The sequence below is a fragment of the Coturnix japonica genome, chromosome 3 (assembly GCF_054131305.1).
Source record: "Coturnix japonica strain WE chromosome 3, WE-NBRP24, whole genome shotgun sequence".
Classification (NCBI taxonomy): domain Eukaryota; kingdom Metazoa; phylum Chordata; class Aves; order Galliformes; family Phasianidae; genus Coturnix; species Coturnix japonica.
In genome coordinates this window covers 9,952,601-9,960,810 of record NC_140665.1, presented here as the reverse complement: position 1 = coordinate 9,960,810, position 8,210 = coordinate 9,952,601, and the positions used below count along the sequence as shown (strand labels likewise).

The 8,210-nt window shown below is 39.6% G+C and overlaps 1 long non-coding RNA gene across 3 annotated transcripts in view; it reads right to left on the bottom strand.

The window, feature by feature from the left end:
• Positions 1-4,140: 4,140 nt before the first annotated feature.
• Positions 4,141-8,210, bottom strand: part of LOC107310818 (uncharacterized) — a 104,377-nt gene continuing 100,307 nt past the window's right edge. For all 3 annotated transcript variants that reach the window (XR_014944426.1, XR_014944424.1, XR_014944425.1), the window contains one exon: positions 4,141-4,212. This is a non-coding gene — a long non-coding RNA (uncharacterized LOC107310818). The remainder of the gene's footprint in view (positions 4,213-8,210) is intronic.

Here is an 8,210-nt window from a genome sequence, read left to right as displayed (position 1 = left end):
GGAATACCTCTGCTTTTCAAGTAGAAGCTCTGACAGAGGTGCAGTACTCCCTGGTTGCTCACAGCTGACATTTTTTTTTCCATCCCCCTGAATTCCCAGGAATGTATTTCATGCCTAATGTCAAAAGGAGCACATTTATTTTACCAGCTGAATGATCATGGCCTATGGGGACATTGCCCATGGAAGACAATTATGAGATTACAGTAGTCTCAGAGTAACATTAGAAAGTCATAATTGATCATCCCCAAACTAATATTGCTTCAAAAGTTAAATGAAAGTAATTTTGAGGAGGAAATGGGCCTCTTTGATAGAAAAATAACTGTTTAGTTCAGACAAAGAGCCTGCAGCTACATTTTAAGAACTTTAAAATTAAAGAAAGAAAAAAAAACAACAGCAACAACAACCACAGAACAAAACAAAACCTAAACTAATTGCCACAGACTAAAACACAACACAGAATTCCTCTCTAAAACACTGATTCCTACCATTATCAAGCTGACGGGTTAAACTGAAGGAACAAAGTTAAAAAGCTCTACTAACTGTTGTCAGCCAAAACCCACTGAATTTTCCATGTCCCATTAAAAGGAAGAACTGTAATTGGCAAGAACCTCTTGTGTTATATTCTGCAGGTGCCCAGTGTGGCTCCTGGGACTCAACGCACACACAATTAAAGCAGTCTGAAACTGCTCACTGGACTCTCATTGGTGAAAACTTTGGCTTGTAACAAGCACTGTACAATAAGAGCACATCATACAGACTTCTGCACAAAACTGAACTCTGGAGTGAAGCAATCAAGATGGGAACTGGAGAAAAAACAAAAACAATCTGAGAAGCCTTTATCATGTATGACACCTTTATGAAAAAGAGAGTTTTAGAGATCTACCAGTTACACTGTCATTCCTCAGCACACAAAACATTCTGTTCTTATATCTATACTGACGTGTTGCCTGATTAACACTTACTAAAACCAATAACATTCTTCATAAATGGTCAGCTGTTTTTGGCTACCAAATGAGGGATATGAACCAAAGAAAGAGATGAAATTGTGGCCACCTGGCCAGCTCCTCTGCTGTCACCTCACAGTTCCCTTTGACAACTTTTGATCTAACTGGAAAGTCTCCACTTACTCCAAGTTAGCTTCATTTTGAAGGGAAAATTCAACGAAGCATTCAGTTTTCATAGAATCACCAAATGACCTGGGTTGCACATGCCCACAGTGCTCATCTCATTCCAACCCCCTGCTGTGTGCAGGGTCACCAACCAGCAGCCCAGGCTGCCCAGAGCCACATTCAGCCTGGCCTTGAATGCCTGCGGGGATGGGGCATCCACAGCCTCCTTGGGCAACCTGTTCCAGTGTGTCATCACTCTGGATACAATCTTCCTCCTAATATCCAACCTAAACTTTTCTATCAGATGCAAATAATATCCTCCTAGGAATCATAAAATACCTAGAAATAAAAACCAGTGAGTAAAAAGCCAGATTTTCAAATGAACAGCAGACTTGGCTTTGCAAATGTGAGCTTTAAATTGCCTGTATCAGCATAGCTCACAGCAAGAGTATGCTTTGACAAGCACCTGGTAAGCACTTAGACCTTTACAAATCGGTGCAGATACTAAAGTGGCTGAATACAAATACGGAGAAAAATAAGATAGAAAGATCTTCTGGTGTTTCTTGTTTGTTTTTACACTTGGAAGAATTTCTTGAGGGCTGGATTATGAGGGACATGCTGAATAGCTGAATCCTACTTCCCTCTCATATGTCTGTCTGTCTAATCCCATCTATAATATCCCTAATTGTGTGCTGCTATGAAGTGGAACTACCCGACTTAGGCAGGCAGGCAGGGTTTGGCTGCAGTCATTGCTGTCAATTAATACAGATTCAGGATCAGGAAAGCTGGTGAAGGTTAACAGAAGTATTTAACACAGCTGCTTTCAGAAGGCAAAAAATAAAAAAGAAGAAATTGAGATGAAGATAAAGCTTGAGAATGCAAAACCTTTCAGAAAAGGTTGGTCTTCTGTTTCTACAAAGACAAAAGAGGGTAGCAAATCTATTAATTTACCACAATTATTCAACAGCACTTGTCCAGAACAGACAACCTGTTGAATCTGCCAATAGTTTGTTCTGAGACTGGCATTTAACAGAGCTAAAGCCATGCTCTTTAGCTGTGAATCTTCAGCTACAGATTGGACAGTACTGCTTCCTCTCTCTCGTTGGGCTGAGCGAAGAATATCTGAACATCTGCAGTAAAGTTTGTTTCCATGGATACTTTCACCTCTAACACATCTTCTGTGAACCTGTGTTCCAGGCAGAGTCCCTTTTGTGAGTATTTGGCAGAAAGCTGAACATTTTGGTAAAAACGAATCAATATGGGTAGATATTTATGGAAGTGTTCTGCAGTGCTTAATCCCGAGTAATACAAATTCAAAGAGAAGCAGCTGTGGCAACAATCCAAGATGTTGTTGTGGGTTTTTTTTTTCCTCTACCCTGCTTCACTTCCATTTTTTCTGCAATGGGGAGAAGAGGAAAGAAGGAGGAGAAAGATGTCCCTGATTTGATGAGAATTTAAGCATCTGCTGTATATGTATATGTAAAAGTTGTAACTTGGAAAATTAGATGCAGCAGGACCCATTCTCATGTTGACTGATGCAATTTCTTCATTAATGAACTGGAAATTAAAGCAAATTGTGCATTGATGAAACATACAGAGGAATCCAAATTAAAAAGCATGGAAAAATTGATTAGAAAGTGGATAATTGTTCTCAAACAAGAAAATAAGCGCTCGTGTTAACTAGAGCTGATACCATTGACAGAAGTTAGTGTCTTAAAAGGAACAAAAAAGGAACCTGTTGCAAAAATATTGACCAAAATACAGGAAAATGCCCTTAGGTAAATTATTTATACCTTACGCAGGTGTTGGAAATGACGTGAGCAGTGACTGTAAAAGCAATTGCACTGGATTATGCAAGACAGCCTTTCATCTTGTACTCCCAGATGCTCCTCAAGCTCGCTGTATGGTTGCTGGCAACGTGACAGACCTAAAACTCAAACATTTGCTGACTTTGAGAGTCAGATGATGTCATTTAATAATGGAGAGAACACAAAGGAAGACACCAGCCCCCAAGTTGATGCCAAATTGGTACTCTGCCCAACTGATGAGTTTCCCTGTGTGTTGTGTAGCAGGAAAACCTGTAGCCTTACAGCTGAGGGGAAGCCCAGAGTAAAAAGCAGAGAAAAGCAAGGACTGTGAAGACAAAAGAAACAGCCATGAAATGTTATTTTGGGCCATTGTAAAAGCCAGAGAAAGCTTTTGCCAGAAATATCTGTTGCAAGAGACTTGCAGCACATCTATCCTATATCTTTCTTATATTCTTAATCTCCCTTCTTCTGCTTTGAAACCATTTCCCCTTGTCTTATAACAACAGACCGTGCTAACGAGTATGTCCCCTTTCTTTGTTATACCCATCTTCAGATACTGACAGGCTGCTCTCAGGACTCCCTGGAGCCTTCTCCATGCTGTACAGTCCCAGCTCTCAGCCTGTCCTTACAGAGGGATGTTCCATCCCTGGGATCATTTTTGTGGCCCCTCTCTGGACACTCTCCAACAGCTCCACATCTCTCCTGTACTGAGCACTCCACATCTGGATGCAGTGCTCCAGGTGAGGTCTCACAGCACAGAGCAAAAGGGCAGGGGCACCTTCCTGCCCTGCTGACCACACTTATGATGCAGCCACTGAAGTTATTTAAAAAGCTATTCCATCTGATGTTTAGCAAAACAAAAACAAACAAACAAATCCCCCAAACCCACAACACAACAAACCAACATTTGCACAAATATATTTGAGCAACTCTCAACACAGAATGTGCAATATTTCATCATTCTTCCTAGCTGTCAGAAGCCCAGATTGGTATATGATCAAGCCTGAAGTGCAGCAATACCCTGAAGCCCACATCCTTCAGACAGACTTATTGCACACACAAAGATGCCTTTCCATGGGAAGTTAAGAACTGTGAATTCACAGACAAGGAGTACAGTGGAAAGCAATTCATCCCAAGAAAAACTTTTTCAAGTAGCAAACTCCCTACCATTGCAGAGAGAAAGACAAGTCTTTGAAAGCAAATAGGGCGGAAGCCATACTCACTACTTAGGAGCACGAGAACAAGGGCAGATACTGGAGGAGGCAGCCCATGGCCATCGTGTTGGCTTAAAACGCCTGAAAAGACAGACAAGACATCTCACTGTCAACAGCAACCACATAGTCAGATCCCAATATTTATACTATTTGTACATATTAAAGTCTATTTCTGAGACTGTTAGAAGACAAAGAATGTAAACATGTATAGACACTTACTGAATAAAATCTGCCAGTTCATAACAGTGCATTTATGTTGCTCTTATGCCTGGTCTTGTGTGTGTGTGTGTGTGTGTGTGTGTGTGTGCAACAAATACACAATCCAAACTGGCCAGTAATGCCTCCAGGTTTCCTTGTGATGGCAGGTTATTTTCTTTGCTCACTCACATGGAAACCTTTTCCAGGGAAAGATGAATGAGGAAACTTCCAACCTTGTTTAACAAAAAGCTCTGAAACTGGACTTTTTATTTCTTTATTTATTTTGACATCTGAGATTAATTTTGTTTAGAAATGTCCCATTAAACACAGAGACCTAGAGATGCAAAATGCAAGCAATAACTGACTTGTTCTTTCTACAGTTTTCATTTTTCTTTCCAATTTACGACAATATTGGAGATGCCAGCCTTTTGCTGGAATTCAGGACAGAAGAAAGCTGGTTCAAAAGATGGGAACAAGGAAATAAAAAGATCAACAGCCACAATCTCTGACTGGACAGGAAAACTGGTGCTGTCCCACTCCATCAGCTGCAGATCTATTATAATTGAAGTTGTTAAGTGAATCTCTGCATAGGCACAGCCATATAGTCACGTTCTCATACTGAAGATAGAGGGGTCCGTGGGTTTTCTCCAGTGATGCAGAGTGAGGTCTTCATATCAGCCCAGGGTCAACAGGGAGGATGGAAGCAGCCCAGGCTTTGTGGATGACACAGCACTAAAACAGAGTGGTGAGCATTATGGAAATCAATGTGTTTTTCTTGGTGAAGGTTCAGAGAGGACTTCATGGGTTTCCATTTGTTTGGTTTTGAAGTGTGTTAAGCTTCATCTAAGTCAGCAGCCCATCCATCTTTTCCACAACTGGCCGTAGGAAACAATGGCAACCAAACCTGAACTGAAATACTGCACTGAAATACTATTGGGAAGCATTTCTTTCTGCTTTGAAGCGCTATTAAAAATCTGGGAAAACACTTAGAATAGTTGAGGCCTGACAGCAAAATATGTAGAGGAGAAAGCTCCTTTAGTAGCTTCAAGGAGGAACCTTCCTTATTTTCCAGAGTTTTCATCAAGAGGAAGCACAAATTCTGACACTGAATGAATGTCGATTTTCAAATCTCTTAACCTAAGCCACATATAACTCTGAATTGCACAGTTATACTTTTTGAAGTTACCATATTAATTTGATTACATCCATCTGGTTTTTCTTTGTTGTTGTGTTGGTTTTTTTTAATCTCACTTAATTGCCTTAAATTTATTTACTTTATTATGTTGTGCTGTTTCCGAGAAAGCACATACCCATTTTGTGCTTTTCAAAGTGTTCTTCAAGATGAAAAACATGAACTGGGATCATTTTGAACAAAATTGCCAGTGAAATGATGGGTATCTGCTGAAGAGGTAGAAGCAGACAGCCTTGTTGTCTCCTTCAAGCATAACAGAAGATAAAACACAAATTTCAACATCCTTTAACACTAAAAATATTCTAAACAAAAAATGTTATCTCCATTTTGATGTTCAGCCTGTACAAAGCAAACTCTTAAAAGAAACCCAGGTTAATCAAGTAAACAGATGACCAGCCAAGATGACAGCAATCTGAAACTAAGCCAGTCAAACCAGGAGTTCCAGTACTACATTTGCCAGGGGTTGGCCTGACAAAATTACAGTTTTATGGTCACAGGACCCTTAGAAACATGGCTGCAAAAATTCCTACAACATGCCACACAAAGCAACACAAGACCAGTCTCTTGTGTTTACAGATATGCTAATTTGAAAGGACTTCAAACAAGAAATGGCATCACACCAAGAAAAATAAGGGGAAATTATGAAGTACTTATTTTGCACATCAAGGTCAACTTTTGCGATGTTTGGAGTCACCATTGGCCTCAGACAATTTAAGAAACTCATGAGGATTTCAAGGGAATGGAATCTACTTGTTTGTGTTCATCTGGAGTAGCAAAGAGTTGCAGTATTCTCACTCAATGTTTCCTTCCAGCAACTATGGAATTACTGTAGTGCTTCACTAATAGCCCTTGAAGGTCTGTGCAGCTCAGACATGGCAGGAATGCAGTGTTAGTTAGTGTTAATATAGTTACCATATGAGTAGCCTGCAAGAATAGCTGGGAGAAGGGATTCCCCACCAGCAGCCAGACTAAGCTGTAATTCAGTGTTCACAGAATTGTGTAAAGGGTGGGTTGGATTTTTTTGTTGCTAGCTGAAGAAGTTATCTCACAGAACACTTAAGACCCACCTACGGTGGAATCCATTCCTTAGTAGCTTCATAAATGCTACAGGTAGAAGTTGCATCACGTACAAAAACGCATATACAAAAAAACAACATTGTTGAAGAAATCAGGAAGCAGATTGCCTTTTTCCCTTTCTATAGCTAATTATACTTCACCATCAAATTAAAGCAACTGCAAGGCAGTTAAATTTGCAAGATATTGACAAGGCACATATTCTTCAGTAGATAAGAAGCTTCAGTTTTCAGACTCATACATAACTTATTGCTATTTCATTGCTCTGAATATATGAACATCACTGTATTGTATTTGATTTTACAGAAATTGTGCTTGTGTCTTTTTGTGGTTTAAAAAAAAACCAGCAATCTCTGTGTTTAATCAGGTGAGCATGCAGAGAAGCTGAGTGTCAGGCACTGAACAGTGACGATGCTGGAAGCTCCAAGGCTTGAAACAGAATGAGTAATGAAACTGGAAAGTTAATATGACTGAATCATCCACTACTTTCATTTGATATATCAAGAACTTTTCATATTATAAACCCGTTCATCTTAACTACATTAGAACTACAGCACACATCGTGATTATTCTCAACTATACGTTAAATGCTTTAGCTACCTAAGTGGTTATTGCACATATTTCATACTTAATGAAGGGATAATTGCAGTTACATAATCCTTATCATAGAACTGGCTTTCAGAGTAATTATTAACCTTGATTAAGTATGGCCATGTGACCGAGATGAACCATTTTACTAAACAAACAAACAAACGACCACAATCAATAACAACAACAACAAAAAACAACAACAACAGGAAAAAAATCTATACCACAGATAGGTCATAAAAGTCAGAATCCATACAGCACTCTAAGAATGCTTAGAGTGATGCAAATAAAGTACCGAATATGTACATAGATGGGACTTATGCAGAACACAGACTGGCCTTTCCAGTAGGTCCAGATGCAGCAAATGACTTTGGAAACTTCCCAAATGTACAATAATTAACAAGACCAATTCCTGCACAGCTCTGTGCAATCTACCATTAAGGATATTGGATTTTTCTGATGAAAATTCTACACAAAGAAAAACTACTGCTTTACATCAATTTTCCCAGTCAGCACAAATAAATTACATGAAAGTTAAGCTGACTGCTTATGATTGGTGACTGTCAAATCAGAAAGCCACCCAGGGTTAGGGAGCAATTAGGATCATGAGCGTTAAGTTCTTGGCATTAACCGCTCACACGTCTAGTGTGAAAGTACTGACTGATTTATCATTTGGGCAAAGCAGCATTTATTTAGTATAGAAATACACCTCTATACATATAGAGGATCCATTCAATACTCGGCTAGTTTTAATCCCCCTCAAGAATAACAATAAGGACTAGAACAGCCAACCCTGCTCACGGCAGAAGGGTTGGAACTAGATGTCTTAGAGGTCCCTTCCAACCTAACCCATTCCATGACACTGACCCTATGAATTAAGGATAACAATAATTATTATCTATATATAAGCCTCCAGTCTTCCGGGACCTACCAAGTAGTGTAACAGCAAGAAATGCACAGCAGTGGGTTGGAACTAGATCATCTTCAAGGCCTCTTACAACTGTAGCTATTCTGTGATTCTGTGAGC